The sequence below is a fragment of the Bactrocera neohumeralis genome, unplaced genomic scaffold (assembly GCF_024586455.1).
Source record: "Bactrocera neohumeralis isolate Rockhampton unplaced genomic scaffold, APGP_CSIRO_Bneo_wtdbg2-racon-allhic-juicebox.fasta_v2 cluster09, whole genome shotgun sequence".
Taxonomy (NCBI): domain Eukaryota; kingdom Metazoa; phylum Arthropoda; class Insecta; order Diptera; family Tephritidae; genus Bactrocera; species Bactrocera neohumeralis.
In genome coordinates this window covers 1,984,721-2,004,048 of record NW_026089622.1, presented here as the reverse complement: position 1 = coordinate 2,004,048, position 19,328 = coordinate 1,984,721, and the positions used below count along the sequence as shown (strand labels likewise).

The 19,328-nt window shown below is 35.3% G+C and overlaps 1 long non-coding RNA gene across 1 annotated transcript; it reads right to left on the bottom strand.

The window, feature by feature from the left end:
• Positions 1–8,547: 8,547 nt before the first annotated feature.
• LOC126764008 (uncharacterized) lies at positions 8,548–18,341 on the bottom strand. Its single transcript, XR_007667767.1, has 3 exons — positions 18,063–18,341; positions 9,278–9,896; positions 8,548–8,829 (listed from the first exon to the last, which is right to left on the bottom strand). It is a non-coding gene; the product is annotated as an uncharacterized LOC126764008 (long non-coding RNA).
• Positions 18,342–19,328: the final 987 nt, after the last annotated feature.

Genomic DNA, 19,328 nt, shown 5'->3' with positions numbered 1-19,328 from the left:
CGCAAGACTCTTTCCAGGTTTCGTTTTAGACGTTCTTGGATGTCTGGATACCCCCTTTGATTAAAAAACACGTTCTCGGGTTTCTCGTTGGTTACAGTATGAATGGTTTTGTTGTACTGCCGAACCGCTGAATTATTGTGATCAGCCAACACTATAGCGATAAAATTGTACTGCGTTGTGTATGCTCAACTTGTCCGTTTGTAGTTGAATGGAACGCTGGCGTTTTAATGTGCGTTATTTTTAGTAGTTTGTAAATTTGTTGTGCACAGATGCTGGTAAATGATAAGTCGCTATCAGTCATTAAAAATTTTGCGTTTGGATATGTTTGTGAAAGTATATCTCGTCGACATTTTGTATGTATCCTTTCTTGAAGGTATTTGTCTAAATTGGCAAAATTGTGAGTATTTGTCGGTTGAGCTAATGTATGTATTTGTTATCGCTCATGCAGAATAAATGTAATAGTGGAATTCTGTAAGCAGTCTCTAGTCACTATTTGAGACATTTTGAGGAAAAGTCTCAATTTGTGACTAGCTACTATTCACTTATAACGGGATTCTGTAACCAGTCTCTAGTCTCTATTTGAGACATTTTGAGGCAAAGTCTCAATTTGAGACTAGTTACTATTCACTAAACAGTCTCTAGCGTTAGTCTCAAAATATTGAGACCTGGTAGTTAGCAGGTCACAAAACTAAAAAGAACTCTTGTCTGCCATTTTGAATATACTGAATAGAGATCATCATAGATATTAATCGATTGTCGTTTCTTTATATTTTGTAAGCAACTCAAACACGAAAAGGTTAAAAATAAACCAATTTTACATAAATTTCGTAAATATTATGAAACAAAGTCAACATATATTTAATTGATAATTATGTTTTTTGACTATGTTATAGAAAATTTAATATTTGTTATCGACATATTTATTTTCATTCAAGTGTAAAAACATCTCTGAATAATGAAATGTAATAGATTTTGTGACTGTCACTTACAGAATAGCAATATCATCTCAAGTCTCAAAAATTGTCTCTAACTTAAAATCTCAAATTTAGAGACTTGAGACTGTCTCAAGTTACAGAATCGCACGGTTAATAGTCTCTAGCGTAATAGGGCCCATACACGACACACATGTGGGTGTGATCTGTGTGAATTCGTTTCGCCAATACACGACATTTGCATTCGTTCTTCACACAGTGAACATGTGCGACAGGCAAGCGGAACATTTTTTCGAATTTATTTCTAACTTTTATCGATTTCTGCGTATTTCGTTAATAAGTTATTCCAACTTTTACTTTTCACAATTTTATTTTTATATATATTACTTTTCGTTTGCCAAATTGCCAGTTAATTTTTTATAAGATCAATAAATTCTGATACGAAATCTTTATTAAGGGGGGAGCCTGCTTTAGAAGCTTTAAGATATCGATTTTTTTTTTGATTAAATCTCTTTAAAAATTATAATTATATTTAAGTATATGTATGTATGAGCGCTTGGGCAAAAAGCGAAAACTTTACAGCGCGATTTTTCGGTTCTTCATTTTTACGATTATTTTAAATTGGCGGGCAGGATAGAAAAAAAACTAAACGTCGTATGGAATTAGGGCAAACATATTTTTAAACAACATAAAGTAAAATTTTTTTGGTCAAAAGCTACTATTTATTCAATTTTTAAAGAAATTGTAAAATTTTACACCTTTTTTTTGGAATTTTCTAGTTTAACTAGAAGATAAATTATTAAAAAATATGAATCTCTTTGAATTTTTTGTTTTCGATAGAAATTGCGACCTGCATCCTGCCCGTCGTCCGAAAAATGCACATGCGAGATGCTTTGGGCAATTGCTTCCCAAAGGCAGAATATCAAAGATTTCGTATCCAAAAAATTTGTGAAAGATGGTCAAATATATATCTATAAAGCCTAGAAATTTCTTTGAATCAATTATTTTTTTCCCTTCCAAAAAAATCCTCAAAAAAATGGATTTTTTGAAGCCTCGAAAGCAGGCTCTCCCCTTAACACTTGCTATTGTCCGCGATCTTTACTGTTCAGCGACACGAGAGAAATAAGATTTTGTGCGCACCCAACGCCATACCCTACACACATGTGCGCGCACCGATCGTAAAACATCAAACATTTTCGCGAACATGGATCGGTACGCGAACAAGCCCATACACGAGTAAACCGCATGCGCACACATACCGATCGAACGCATTTGTTTGTCGTGTATGGGCAGCTTTCAAAATATTGACTCAAATTTGAGACCAGATAAGCGGCCTTTACACGGTCACACATGCTCGCGAACATGGCATGATGCAAATGATTGACGTTTTCGTTTACACGGTCATGCATGTGCGTGAACTTCATTTTTGTTCAGCTTTCAACGAGTAAAAATGAAACGCGCATTAGTGGCAGCTCTTCTGATTGAAGAAATTTTAGAAATGGGGGAAGAGGAAGAAATTGCAAAAAGTGGCAAGAAAAAAGGAATTTGGGTGCAAGATTGGCGTAAGAAAAGACCAACACGCTCGCATACAAATTTGTTAAAAGAACTGGAAATATCTTGCCCAAAGCATTACAAAAACTTTCTTTGCATTCTTTTTCTTTCCAAAATTGCTCGTTCATGCGCGACACCATTCCTGCACGCTGTTTTTTTTCCGACTGAAAAAATACACTGCGTGCATCATGCAGCCCCTTACACGGTCACACATGTGTGACACACCAGCAGAAAAATTAAACAAGTTTAAAAACTTTGAACATGCGTGACAAGCATGTTTTTTTCCCCTTTACACGATACAACTTGGTGTGATGTCACACATGCTGTCACGTATGTGTGACCGTGTAAAGGCCGCTATAGATAGCAGGCCACAAAACTAAAAATAACCCTTGTTTGTCATTTTGAATATACTGAATAGAGATCATCATAGATATTAATCGATTGTCGTGTTTTATATTTTGTAAGCATCTCAAACACGAAAAGGTTAAAAATAAATCCATTTTACATAAATTTCGTAAAATTATGAAACAAATTTTTTTGATTATGTTATAGAAAATTTAATGTTTGTTATCGACATATTTATTTTCATTCAAGTGTAAAAACATCTCTGAATAATAAAAATTTACAGCCCTATTCTGATGCCCTCACAAAAGTTACCAAACTCACTACAGTGATGTTTCTCACTATAGTGAGGGTTACCTTACAGCCCTATTCTCATGCGCACACAAAAGTCACCAACCTCACTACAGTGATGTTTCTCACTATAGTGAGGGTTACCTTATTCTGGCGAAAATTCAAAAGCTCAAATGCTCACTATTATCACAAATATCTTTGACGTGTGAAAGCAGCCATCATAATAGAAAACATCTGTGTTTGTTTTGTTTTAAATCAATATTTTACATTTTTTAAAAAATTGAGAATTGAGTGTTATAATTAGCATGGAGGAACTATTATTTGAATATGCGGCAATTGTTGAGGAGGAGGAATCGGGCGGTAGGAGGAAAGTGTTAAAGGGTTTGCGAGACAAAAGCGATCCTTTTAGTATGCAGGACACAACATTTATTAATACATTTCGATTCCCAAAATCGCTATGTAAAGTACTTATAGGTGAATTGGTGCCGCATGATGTGCAGAAGTCGAGAATATCTTTTGATCTGCGTTTCCTGGCCTGTTTGTATTTTTACGGGCATGGCTCTTACAAAAAATGCGTTGGTAATAGTTATATGCTTTGGGTTCAAGGGCACAATCGGCGCAATCGATTGTACCCATATTGGGATTGTTTCACTTTCAAGCAAAGACGCTACTACTCCTCTCTCACTTTTCATGAACCGGAAAGGATTTTACAGCCTTAATGTAGAAGCAGTACGTAATGTTCTATATTATACAAACTATTTACCAATCTTTCTATTAATAAATATGTTTAAAGTAAAGCCAACATATACATACATATATCTAGTTTGGTTAGGTATAATTTCATCAATAACAAAATGTAATGAGATGTGAAATAAGTTAATTAGAACAGCGTGTGAAATATAATATCAAACTCTGCCTAATTAAAGCAAAAATATTTAAATTTTAGAAAGCATTTTCAAATATACTGCATCTGGTAATTGAACAAAAATTAAATAAAATATTTCATTAGGCACCAGAGTTCAATTTTAGGATTTTCTACTATCGCTTATACTGTTTGCAACAATTATTTCCATCTATTTTTATGAATGCATAAACAAATATTGGATTTATTTTTTATTTATTGGTTATCAGCGATATGCATATGTAGATGACAAGCAATGTACGTAGTAGGTTGTTTTTTGTTTGCTTATTTTTATTAAAACAGCTGTTTGACAGCGAAAAGCTTTTTACCTAACGTGGTGACATTTTAAAGCTTTTTTCTTATGAGGTTTGAGCAAGAATAGCCTCACAACATATGCTTCACAAGAAATCTCTCAAATTTTTCCTCTCAACTCAGTTGAGAGGTTTTTTCAGAATAGGGCTGTTGCTCTGGCGAAAATTCAAAAGCTCAAATGCTCACTATTTTCACAAATATCTGTGACGTGTGAAAGAAGCCATCATAATCAAAACATCTGTGTTTGTTTTGTTTTACATCAATATTTGACATTTTTTAAAAAAATATTTGAGTGTTATAACTAGCATGGAGGAACTGTTCTTTGTGTATGCGGAAATTGTTAAGGAGGGGGAATCGGAGGGTAGGAGGAAAATTTTGAAGGGTTTACGGGACAAAAGCGATCCTTTTACTATGCAAGACACAACAATTATAAATACATTTCGATTCCCAAAATCGCTATGTAAAGTACTTATAGGTGAATTGGTGCCGCATGATGTGCAGAAGTCGAGTATATCTTTCGATCTGCGTTTCCTGGCGTGTTTGTATTTTTACGAGCATGGCTCTTACCAAAAATGCGTTGGTAATAGTTAAATGCTCTCTATGAGCCAGTCCTCTGTGTCTAGAGCTCTGCACTTTATTTCGAAATTAATTATGGATGTTAAGGGCAGTGAAATTTATTTCCCTTCAAGCGCGCAGGATGTTTCAGATACAAAGAAGGGGTAAGATAAATAAATGAAAATAAATATAAATAAATAAATAAATTTTCCCTTAAAGATTTTGCACGAAATTTGGGATCAAGGGCACAATCGGCGCAATCGATTGTACCCATATTGGGATTGTTTCACCCTCAAGCACAGATGCATACATATCTTTATTATCCATTTGTGTTTTTGTTTGTTAATTTTTATTAAAACAGCGGTTTGACAGCAAAAAGCTTTTTACCTCACGTGGTGACTTTTTTAAGCTTTTTGCTTATGAGGTTTGAGCAAGAATAGCCTCACAAAATATGCCTCACAAGAAATCTCTCAAATTTTTCAGAATAGGGCTGTTAGATACTTGAGACTGTATCACAGTACAGAATCGCACGGTAAGTATATGTAATCGCCTACTTTGTTTGGTATTGGTACTGAAGCTATTGGTTGTTTATTTGGTCGGCATTCATATTTGTTTTTAGGGCAAATTTCACAATTTTGTACTTCTTTTTACAGGCGTCACGTATGTTTGGCAGGAGAATCCGATCGAGATTTCCATTTTTTTAATTTTGTATTGGGGTTTTTTCTGATATGGCGAAAATTAAAAATTGATGATCGGTGAATATATTTAAATCTGCTATGCCATATAAGAAATTTCGAAGTTTCTGTAAGGCCCACAAATGCGAGTAACTCTTTCTCATTTGTAGAGTAATTCTCTTCGGTTCGGCTAAGTGTTCGTGAAATAAATGATATTGGTTTTTTATTTTGTGATAATACAGCAAAATTACCATCGGCTGTGGTTATCTCAAGGGGGCTGCTGAAATTTGGTTGGAAAAGTTCGACCTGAGCTTGAAGTTCTTCTTTATTCGACTTATTGCTCCTATTGCAGGTTCATCGTATATGATTTTAATTTTTGCGCTTGATTCTTTATCCGTTGTCTCCTCTGAGAAACGTGGTAAGTGGTTTAACAATGGCTACAAAATTCGTATGAATTTTCGATAATAACTTGCGAGACCTAGAAAAGATCTGAGCTCCTTCAGTGATGTAGGAGAGGGTTTATAGCTTGTATTTTCACTGGATCGACAGTGATTTTATTGTATTTAATTATGTGCCCCAAATATTCTACACTTTGAAAGAAGTATGACTTCTCATCAGAAATCTTCATGTTAGCTACTTATATAATTATACGTGTGTGCTCGATATGCTCTTCGGGAGAAGAAGAGTAAATCACAGCATCGTCTTGTGTCTGTGTCTGTATAGACATACGCAAATTTGCCAATATATAATCTGTTGAAATCCAGATTCCAAATCTAAAGTTGTAAATATATATGGGCTTATTCAAGGCACTCCATAACAGCGACAATATTGCAGCTCTGATACCCATTTTGCAACACTGTTGCAGATGCTCAGCTGATACTTAAGCAAAATAATTGCAACGTTTTGCGCGAATTGTGACCGAATGTGAAAGTTTAACCATGAATTTTTTAATAAATATAGCGATAGATAATTATGAAAGCAGTGATAAAAACTTGCTGTTCATGTATGGAAAAAATAAAAAACAAAAATTTTTAAGAAAGAGAAAGTGGTTCTTCGCTGAAATTTCAAAAAAGAGGACAATGACGAAGATGACAAAGGTCACAAAGGTCACAAAGGTGACAATGACTCGTGAAACATTTGCAGCAAGTATTGTTGTTTACTTTTTGGAAGTACCTGATAAATAAATTAATTTGTCTTTGGCCTTGAAAAATGGCTTAGAACCTTTTTGGTCAACACCACACGGGGAATATTCCTTGGAACATTCCTTGCATATGACTCTTTGGAAGCTAAGCAATAGTAAGGTCACATATCGCGCCCTTTGCCGATAGATTTAATGTTGGGCAAGGAACTGCCCACAAACTTTTCCTCAAAACAATCAAGACAATCTGCAAACTTTAACACGAAATATGTTGACCGTCAGTTTCACAGTAAAAAAAAAATAATGGAAAACTTTCAAACAAGCCGGGTAAATTCATTTCCTTTTGTTGTAGGATGCTTAGATGGAACGCATTTCAAAATTAACACTCCTCAAACAGATGCAATTAGTTATTATGACCGTAAAGAAAATTTTTCAGTTATTATGCAGGTATGTACTTGGCTAATATATCTGTTTTAAGTTAGGTGTTATACATACATATGTTCAATTATTTAGGCCATAGTAAGTTCTGTATTTTAGATGTGTTCATCGGCTACCCAGGTAGCTGTCATGATGCCAATGTATGGAAAAATAGTCCACTTTACAAAGGGTTCATATCTGGACAAATGAAACTTGCGAAAGATGCAATTATTCTAGCCGATTCAGCATATCCTGTTTCAAAATACTTAATTGCTCCTTTTAGAGATAACGGACACCTTTCAGGGCTAAGTTCAAAATATTGAATCATATTGACGTGCGAAATATAGAAGACATATCAACTGTGATATTATCTTGCGAAATTATACCTAATTTTATACTGCGAAGCAATCCGGTTCATTCTGAAGACAATCATACGAGTATGCCTGAAAATTTAGAAAATTCAAATGATCACGATATGATTGAACTACCTGAAAATATAAATGACACTAATGAAGGAATTACCAGACGAAATAACATGAAAATGCTATTCATTTCATACAAGTAATACTTCAATAATGTATATACATATGTACTTATCAAATAAATGAAATTGATTGATATCTTGTTATATCAGTTAATTTAATTAAAATCACCTACCCTAGAATACTAAACCATTTCTATTTCTTTTTTAATAAAACATTAATTAATTAATAAATATTTATGTCATTGAAAATAGGAACTCATTCTTATACTTATAATAATAATATATATTATATTAATATAAACATAAAGTTTATTACAAAATTAACACTTTTTATTTTTGGCACCAGCAATTTTTCCTTTTCGATCTTCATAGTTTCTCCGTGCCGAATCTGCTCTTTCCGCCCTTCTTCTTTAAAAAAAAATCCATTGTTTCATAAGCAATAGTTTTGGTCGTTTCGGCTGGCACCTTCTGCCTCGCCTTCTTTCACGCACCTTTCCTCCTCACTCACTCCACTTTCAACTAAATATTGCAGTGAGCTCTGGAGGTTCCTTATGTGAGGCTCAATGGAGTGCCTATTTCCAAAAACGTTGTCAAAATCTTTGAAATATTCCCACACCGTGGCACCTCGATCTGTCGCATCGTTACGTTTTTTAATCTTCTTATACGTCACAAACAAATTTAAAAATTTCCTTTGCATAAATTCTTTTGTTTGCGACACCTCCGGATTTATAAAACGCATATTTTCGAGAACCTTACCCCATAGGACGGACTTTTTCCTTCTCCCGCCAGCAAACTCGGGCTCCAAGTCAAGTCGGGACCTTACAAGTAATTGTGTAACCGTGAATTTAATTTTTCACTGAAAATATAAATCACGATAATTTTCCCATATTCAAGTGAATATAATAATTAATATATTTTATTAAATTCAATAAATACCACTTTTACTTGCCTCTCTTCTTCCATTATTGGCGCGCATCAAGTGTGAAGTTTTTACTCGCTCGAACGTCTGACTTTTGCACGAGTTGCCACATTTTTACATCGAATATGATGTTTGCGCAATATTGCGCAGTATTGCCAAGCTCGAATAATCCCTATTTTTGCATTAGCGTTTAGCTTTTGAAAGGCTACAACCATTCTTCGTTTAGGTTTCCCTTGTTCATCGTTACCTTTTTTAGCAAATGTCCAAATGGGTGAATTGTACGAACTTTTACTCGGTTGGATTATTTCACTTTCTAAAAGTTTAATTATTTCTTTGTTAATAAAATCATTATCAGATATAGGGTAAGGATATTGTTTTGCCCAGATAGGATCTTCGGATTTCGTCCTAATTGTGGCTTGTACAGTGATAGTAAATGGTAATATTGAGTTAGTACCTTCATTTATTGCATTATTTTTTCAATTTCAGATCTATATTTTTCATTGCTTACTGTATAGTTAATTTTTTTGCAAAATTTCCCTTAATTTCTGGGCCCTATATTTATAACTAAGCTTATACTCGAAAAGGTTAATCTCTGCTTTGACTGTTCTGAGTCCCTGTTCACCCAGAAGCATATTAAATTCTTGTAATGCATCACTTTCATAAAAATAAAAGGAGATTATCTAATGCTGATACTATTTTTTTTTGATTTTGCTATTGAGGAGGAGTTTTCACTTTAGTAGGTTTAATTAGAATAGACTCACCGATATTGCATTTAGAGATTATATACATAGTTATTTGTTGCTCCAGTGTCGACAAGGATATTAACTGCTTTGCCCGTATCGCTGTAGAGGCGTTGAAGACACGGCAATTCATTCACTTGCTTGAGAAAAACAAAGCCTTATCCATCTCCACTTTAGTAAGTGCAAGAATAATTGACTTGATGACTTCGCAATGGAAATCTGCCAGAGTCCTTCTTCTTTGCTTTATTATTTTCATTCATTCGAGCAAAACATAAAAACATATGCGGACCATAAGTGTAATCGAGACGGTTTATTATTGAATAGAAGTTGAATTTGGTCTTGTGGCTTTTAAAAATATCAGCTGCCTCTCATTGAATTTTGGAATGTACAATCGAAAGTGCCGTGTAGTACGTGGAGGCAGTGAGTAATTCTTGACGTTCTCCATGTGTGTCCAGGCACGTTTTCTCCATGATTTATACTGGTTTCTGTTGCCCGTGAAGTCTGGCAACGCTTTGAAAATATCTAAGTTAATATGCATTTCATTTCTGATGTTTAGTTTACAGATAGCAGACTGTTTTCCAGTGTAGCCACCATTTGTTGATTCTCAGTTATAGATGAAGTTAAAACATCAATTTGAGCCCTGAGGATTGCAATCCTTTATTATGTTTTATCCTTTAATGTCAGGATGTGGCAGGTTCAATTCCAAAAATTCTTTACTGACTACTTTTTACAATCTTACAGCTATTTATACTTATGAGAATGATTGCTTACTTACTAAAACTAATATAGTGTTATTACACTTATCTATCTATTTTCGCATTTTGTCTGCTGCACTTTGGATTCGGCAATTTTCATGTTTGTTTAGGTTAAGTGTGATATTTATTTATGTTATTTTCCGCGTCGCTAACTCGCCCATATATCTGTTAGATGTTTCCTATTTCCCTTCTGGCTTCGACAATATTTCGAATTCCCATCTATACCTTTGGGGACATATTATATAGGAAAGATAATTTATAAAGAGATTTAAGCAAAATCAGCAATGCAAGTTCTTTCAAAGCCGTTAAAGCAATCGTGTATGTGTTAGATGTGCCTACCCAAATTATAGCTAATCAGGGCTTTGAAAGCTCAGGATTCCATAAATTTTAATCTTCCGAAAAACAAGACAAAAAAAGCTACATTAAAAGGCTGCACTTTATTGTCAATGTTGACCGCCTTGAAACCAGTTAGAGGGGTCTATAAGTGGGTGCAAAAGGAAATACACCAGTTAATAAACTAATTAATTTAGCATGAATTGTTAAGTTTGGTTAAAAAGAAAATGTAATGAAAAGAATTTATGAAATGTGGAGTTGGCCCCGCCCGATATCAAAATCGTGCTTGGCGACTTTAACGCCAGTGTGGGCAAGGACGGTATCTTTGGCACAACAGTCGTTAAATTCAGACTACACGAAGAAATATCCCCAAATGGGTTGAGGCTGATCGACACCGCCGGGCTCGAAATATGGTTATCTGTAGTATTAGATTCTAGCATAAGAAAATTTATCAAGCCGCCTGACTGTCTCCGGGTCAAAAAGCCTTCAACAAGATTTATAATGTAATGATAAACGGAAGACACGTCTCCAGTGTTTTAGACGAGCGTACCCTCCGAGGTCTACCATGGACTCGGACCACTATCTTGTTGCAGACAAGATACGCACCCGCCTCTGCGCAGCAAAAAACTGATAACCGAAAGATTTTCTACTCGCCTTCGCACTTCAGCTCGCTGTGAGCCGTGTCGCAGTGGAGAGAAAACAGACTGCCTGGCGAACCCGATTACTCATCGATGACGATGGAGCAGACGTTACATTGCCCGATCGAGCGTATTGTGTGAAAGATTAAAGCCCACCGTCAACAAACTGATTGGACCTTATCAGTGTGGCTTCAGACCTGGAAAATCAACAACCGAGCAGATATTCACCATGCGCCAAGTCTTGGAAAAGACCCGTGAAAGGAGAATTGACACACGCCACCTCTTCGTCGATTTCAAAGCTGCTTTCGACATCACGAAAGGAGCTGACTTAATGTAGTGATGTCTGAATTTGGTATCCCCGCAAAACTAATACGGCTGTGTAAGCTGACGTTGAGCAACACCAAAAGCTCCGTCAGAATCGGGAAAGACCTCTCCGAGCCGTTCGATACCAAACGAGGTTTCAGACAAGGCGATTCCATATCGTGCGATTTCCTCAATCTGCTGCTGGAGAAAATAGTTCGAGCTGCAGAACTTAATCGAGCAGGTACAATCTTTTTTAAGAGTGTACAGCTGCTGGTATATGCCGATGATATTGATATCATCGGCCTCAACACCCGCGCCGTTAGTTCTGCTTTCTCTAGACTGGACAAGGAAGCAAAGCAAATGGGTCTGGCAGTGAACGAGGGTAAAACGAAATATCTCCTGTCATCAAACAAACAGTCGTCGCACTCGCGACTTGGCTCCCACGTCACTGTTGACAGTCATAACTTTGAAGTTGTAGATAGTTTCGTATATTTGGGCACCAGCGTTAACACCACCAACAATGTCAGCCTGGAAATCCTACGCAGGATAACTATTGCCAACAGGTGCTACTTCGAACTGAGAAGATAATTGAGAAGCAAAGTTCTCTCTCGACGAACAAAAACCAAACGCTATAAGTCACTCATAATTCCCGTCCTGCTATATGGTGCAGAGGCCTGGACGATGACAACAACTGATGAGTCGACGTTACGAGTTTTCGAGAAAAAAATTCTGCGAAAGATTTATGGTCCTTTGCGCGTTGGCCACGGCGAATATCGCATCCGATGGAACGATGAGCTGTATGTGATACCCGTATATGACGACATTGACATAGTTCAGCGAATTAAAAGACAGCGGCTACGCTGGCAAGGTCATGTTGTCCGAATGGACGAAAACACTCCAGCTCTGAAAGTATTCGACGCAGTACCTGCCGGGAAGAGGAAGAAGAAGACCTCGAGTCCGTTGGAAGGACCAGGTGGAGAAGGACCTGGCTACGCTTGGAATATCCAATTCGCGCCACGTAGCGAAAGAAGAAACGACTCGCGTGCAGGTGTTAACTCGGCTATAATCGCGTAAGCGGTGTCTACGCCAATTAAGAAGGAGATATGTGATGCAAACTCAATCAAGTGACTTAATATGTATATCGAGTATAGGATGAAAAGCTAACCAAATAATGGAAAGTCATTTTATTGGGAATATGAGCTCTAGAAGAGGATCTAAACCAATTTTAATGATTTGGCCCTTTTTTTCGACAGCTTTTCGTAAAAAAATAGGAAGATTTCAAAAAAATAAAATAAAAGGTTCCATAGCGCGAAAAATGTTCTCTCCAAATCGTAACTAGAAAAAAAGAAACCTCAAAGTATTTGTACACATATGAGTGACAACAAATTATGACTCTCCCAATAGTAGACAAATAATTTTATTTTACTCACTTTTTTGAAGGAAAGAACGAAAATAATTTGAATAATTTAAAGAATAAAAGTGTAAATTTCGTATCGTGCGGTGAGAAACTGTTTCATTATTGTCGGTATTTGTAAGTGTTTTAGTATGAATTATTTTTTGTAAAGGTAAATATACTGATATTTATATATTACTAGCTGACCCTGCAGTCGTTGTCCTGCTTGAAATTATGTGTTTAGAAATGAAAAAGTTGAATTTATCATTTCACTTTTTTTTCAATGTATCGCAGCTTGATAAACAACATTTCTTGGTTTCTGTTCCGGTGTATAGAAAAAATGGTTTTCTAAATCGTGGGCAGGCCACGTATATCTGGCCGAGTGAAAAACATAGCATTTCCAAATGTATACCATACACTATGCGACTATCCTTGTGTCTCAAATGCAATTTTCACTGGAAACTGAATACGTTTGAACTGAAATGGCAAATCATTAGAACTCAGAGGAATTCGTAGAATCAAGCATTCTGCCCCTTTGTATTCGATAGCTGCCTCACAATCAGTCAGGTTCCATTACACAGTTTCGGCGCCTGAAGATTGTGGAACATAATAACGACAGATCCAACTTTGGGACGCAAATGATGCGGTGGCATACCAAGCCTATTCAAAGAATTTAGAAATTCCACGATCGATCAATTTGTATGAGCGCAAGTCTCCCGGAATTTGACTTTGAGTCTTCCAGTTTAAGTCAACAACATCGGTATTTTTGGCAGCTAACATTGCGCGTGCACTTAAGGAATTGTAGTTACGATAATTTGTCCAATGTCCGAATATTCGTGATGAGTTCATCTTTGGTAATTGGTAAAGGGAAGATGGAATTGATATCAAACCACCGGAAGTATCAACCGGAATTTACCCATTTCCAATTCTTAGCGAATACGATGTAAAATGTCTTCGGCAATGTCATTTTTGTTCGTATTTCATAATTGACGCTAATTTGATGGCTGATCATCGCGAAAAGTGTGCGAACTTCATTCCAGTGATTATCATGTTCCAGCAATTGTAATTGTAATTGTATGTATATTATCAAGATATTTCCGAATAGAGCAAGTTCTCGCAAACGGTTCACTGATGAAAGTTGAGAAAAAACTCGTAAATGTTAATTTTGTTTCTGGGGGTGTTTTCTTTGTCTGTACTGTATTCTCCGTGTTGAAATAGACTATTTGGTCATTCTCCAAACTAACTGCGAGACGCACAACAGTCGGAAAACGTTCATGAATCGCAAAAGTAATTATCATACAAAGCGCTTTATTGCAGTTCACGTATCGACCGTATCGCTCAAGATCAGTAACCGCCATGTTGCTTCCTTTGGTGACGTATTTACACACATATTTTATCGATTGCACCAAACTGCAATACGCAACATTGACATGACTTTTGAATGTGAATTAGACAACAGTGGCGAATATGGTACGATCCATATGTTGTCGACTTCGATGTGTTGTTAACTTCGATATTTACGCCTCTAAATTGAATGCTAAATGTTCTGCCATTGTCATCTGGTGAGCGACGCTGATACATTGGATATCCATCATTTCTAGTTTATGTTTCCGAAAGAAAAGCACCTGGATAGTGTTTCGTACATTTATTGTCAGACATACAAACCGAAGTGGTATTGTGATGTTCGTAAGGTACAGGAAGCATATTGGTTTCGTATAATTCTGCCTCTATCTTTGGATCAGGAATTTCCGCAGAAATGATTTCATCAATTTGATTTGGTATAACCACCATCCACCATCCAAAGAAGAATATGTGCGTGCGGCAAACCTCTCTTTTGCCACTCAACAGAGTACATCCAGCATCTAACAGCACCACATATACGTTGCTTTAAGATAAAGTTTACAAAACATCGCAACTGTTGTTTGAAAAGTTGTCCTCTGACATCGTGACGATCGCTTGCTGATTGCCCGCGATCCATAATTTCATTCGTATGTCATCGCATCCTGGGTATACTCGGTCATGTGCCATGGGCGGTCAATATACATACTTATGTTGATGCCAAAACGAACGCGACCTCTTCGTGGCATCGTAACAAATTTGAATATGTAATTGAGCACTTTGTGTGAAACACACATAACGTTTTCACGGAATAAATTTCAATAATTTTTTTTTGAATAACCGGAATAAAGAAAGCAAACGACAAATTTGACAATTGAGAAACAAAAGGAAAAAAGTTGAAAAAAAAAAATTTTATGAAAAAAAGTTATTTTTTTGGAATTGTCCAACTTTTCGACTTTTCCTCACGAAAAGCATAGGGTTTTTTTATTTCGAAACTTTCCTCGATCCACAGCGAACAATCTCTGAAAATGTCATCAAGATTGGTTCAGCTGTTCTCGAGCATTAGCGTTACTAACAGCATTCATTCAGTTGTATGGGAAAAAGAAAAGGGCTCCTTTAGGGGTTTTCCGGCAATTATTCGAATTTTTTTCGCCATAAAAACCATCCTTTTGAGCCTCAACGAACATTTTAAAAAAAGAATTGGCAAAATTGGTCCAGGCGTTTTTGAGTTATGCGCCAGCATTTAAAATCATGTTCGTTTTTATTTCCTTTTTAAAATCGTATTTGAAAATTAATTTTCTTTATAATTTTTTTTTTCGGAAAATTTTCCAGAATTTTCTTAAGTATTCTCCTTGTTTGGGCGGTGACCTGTCCGAATTGGTGGTAATCACCGAAATCGGTCCAGGTGTTCTCCAGTTATAAGCGTAGTAACTAACGTCACTTTCTTTTATATACATATATAGATTTCAAGTGTATATTACACAATGAAGCCTAACGAGGAGTTAGTAGGCAAATTGCTAAGCTCAGCAAAAATCGGAAGAGCAGAAGTGCTATTTGGGATATGTAAAATATTTTAAGAAATCGGGTATGCAATACATGCTGCAAATATCGTTGCAAACCCACTGCACAACCCGATGGAGTTCACATTTTTATATGTTCAAATCAATTGTAGATAATTGGTTTAAAATCAATGAAATTCTGTCAACTACTGCAGAGATGAAGAGACTTTCTAATTCAAATATATCAGTAATTCAAAACTTAATTAAAATTTGCAAGGATTTTGAAATAATTTACAAGTGGTAACTTGTTACTCGGCAGTCGATAATGATAAAGTGACGTCAAGGCTATTGTACCAGTTGCTTATATAGGCTATGCTTATCGCTGCTCATACTATTGAGATGCTGGTTGTTTACTAGTAAATAACTATTTGGGTTGTTATTGTTTGTTGTACTGATAGTGCGCTTCTATTGTTCTAAGATAAAGTTATTTTGTGATTTTTCTTTAATGTTTACTGAAACATAAGGTGGTGGTTAAAGGTTAAAGTAATAACTCGCTCGTAAAACAGAAGGTAAGTGGATGAAATTTGTGTCATTTTTTACAATATTTTGCAAATAATTACTTCATTTGTTTTTGTAGCATTGAAAATCAAAACAGAATTGGAAATGACAGCAGCAGTAAATATAAATTATTAAGTAAGTATGTGAAAATAAGTGTAGGTTGTTTGAAATTGGTCGAGTATACCCAGGATGCGATCCATAATTTCATTCGTATGTCATCGCATCCTGGGTATACTCGGTCATGTGCCATGGGCGGTCAATATACATACTTATGTTGATGCCAAAACGAACGCGACCTCTTCGTGGCATCGTAACAAATTTGAATATGTAATTGAGCACTTTGTGTGAAACATACATAACGTTTTCACGGAATAAATTTCAATAATTTTTTTTTGAATAACCGGAATAAAGAAAGCAAACGACAAATTTGACAATTGAGAAACAAAAGGAAAAAAGTTGAAAAAAAAAATTTTATGAAAAAAAGTTATTTTTTTGGAATTGTCCAACTTTTCGACTTTTCCTCACGAAAAGCATAGGGTTTTTTTATTTCGAAACTTTCCTCGATCCACAGCGAACAATCTCTGAAAATGTCATCAAGATTGGTTCAGCTGTTCTCGAGCATTAGCGTTACTAACAGCATTCATTCAGTTGTATGGGAAAAAGAAAAGGGCTCCTTTAGGGGTTTTCCGGCAATTATTCGAATTTTTTTCGCCATAAAAACCATCCTTGAGCCTCAACGAACATTTTAAAAAAAGAATTGGCAAAATTGGTCCAGGCGTTTTTGAGTTATGCGCCAGCATTTAAAATCATGTTCGTTTTTATTTCCTTTTTAAAATCGTATTTGAAAATTAATTTTCTTTATAATTTTTTTTTTCGGAAAATATTCCAGAATTTTCTTAAGTATTCTCCTTGTTTGGGCGGTGACCTGTCCGAATTGGTGGTAATCACCGAAATCGGTCCAGGTGTTCTCCAGTTATAAGCGTAGTAACTAACGTCACTTTCTTTTATATACATATATAGATTTCAAGTGTATATTACACAATGAAGCCTAACGAGGAGTTAGTAGGCAAATTGCTAAGCTCAGCAAAAATCGGAAGAGCAGAAGTGCTATTTGGGATATGTAAAATATTTTAAGAAATCGGGTATGCAATACATGCTGCAAATATCGTTGCAAACCCACTGCACAACCCGATGGAGTTCACATTTTTATATGTTCAAATCAATTGTAGATAATTGGTTTAAAATCAATGAAATTCTGTCAACTACTGCAGAGATGAAGAGACTTTCTAATTTAAATATATCAGTAATTCAAAACTTAATTAAAATTTGCAAGGATTTTGAAATAATTTTCAAAAAACTACAGGGATGTTCGAATCCTTCGTTGTGCTATGTAATTCACGCAACAAACCGGATAAGAGAAATTTGCAAGTTGGATGAAAATGATATTCAGGCAATTTCTGCGTTAAAATTAAAGATTTTGGAAAGTATGGAAGGAACCTGGATTCCAAAATTTAATGTATGGCACAAAGTGGCTTATTATTTTTATCCTCCAGCGTTGCGTCTCCAAGCAAGCCAGTTCAACGAAATTGGAATGTTTTGCACTGCTGAAATAGCAGATGTGAATGGGTTATCGGATGCATCTATACCAGAAGAAAAAAATCTAAAAAAATTTTTATGAAGATTTTCCTATAATAAAATCTTTCATGATTTTATTATAGGAAAATCTTCATAAAATTACGAAGAAAGTTTCTTCTTTCCAAATCTGTTGACATGTACGAATACCTCTTTAACAGAAAATGTGCCAGACGAACTCTAAAGAAAATGTGGAATTTTTCGAAAATTTTTATTTTATGCAGTGGTGGAAAAATAATAGCAAACGATATCCGAGGTTGTCCAAGTTAGCACTTAAAATTCTTGCCATTCCTGCTAGCAGATTAAAAAGATGGAAATGCCTAATAGAGGAATACGGTGCAAAATTAAAATACAAACCTGGATAAGAAAAATTGTAGCCGACACGCTATCCCGAAAAATTTATAATACATCAGGCGAATCAATACACACAACTGAATCCTCAGATATTAGACACATCAAAAGCGGAAAATCACCATTTAACTCATTCAAAACGCAAATTGAACTAATTCATAGCGACAATGACTCACTAGGGACGACCACACCTTTCAGTAAACATGAAAGATTCACAATCAAAATTTCCACACTAGATTATTTAGTGGAAACACTAAAAAAGGTCACGAAACCAAATATAATGACTGCATTTCACACGGGCATGAAAGCATGGTACGATGTGCGCAAACTCATAAAAAATACATTCGACACATACCATAAGGTGTATATTGCACAAAATTTTTCAAAACAAACTATTAAAAAGTAACAGAAACTTTCTACTAGCCAACATTGAAAAAAGACACAAAAAAACTAGTCAAAATATGTACAAACTGTAAAAATAAATACGAACAAAAACCACTTAAATATGTTATCGGTAAATTACCAACACTAAATCTAGCTGGTACATTCATACAAATGGACATATTTCAAGTACGCAGTATTAAATTTCTTTCATGTATTTGCCCCTACTCAAAGTACGCATACCTCAAAAAACTCGACACAAAGCGACACCCCTGCCAGCCAAAAGTGGTAAAAAAACTAGTGAAACACTAGGTTTTCAAACCCTCAAAACTAGTAGTGAGTTTGCCATAGGCTGCGTGCAGATTCTAACCACTTTTCCCCTCACACGTACGTATACACACCTCTGTTGCGCTCATTTAGCAGTGCCATATAAATTATATATGTAAAAATATAGCCGAACTGCTCTAATTGCCCTAATCGTCAGTTGATACAGGGTTGCGTTTATTGATTCCTACTTTTAAAGATTCTTTAAATTTCAAACAAACTTTTTAATTTTTATATTATTAATCTTATTATTTTTTATACATATTCATATAAAATTTATTATAATTAAATATAATAAGGCTAACATTGTGTAAATAAAAGTATATTTAATTTAAAAAATAATTAACATCTGAAAAAATATTATAATAAAGTGAAGATTAAATAAAAGACAAATATCTGAAAATAAATAAAATGAAATTTTGGATTGCGCAGACCGCCTTATACGCGTAAAACACATATGTACATACGTATGTATTAAGGTGTGTCATTCTGAGTCAACCTTTTTTTTCAACTGAAAACCGGGCTAAAAACTTTCGAAAATGTGAAAAAGAAAGTCACTGAAAAGAT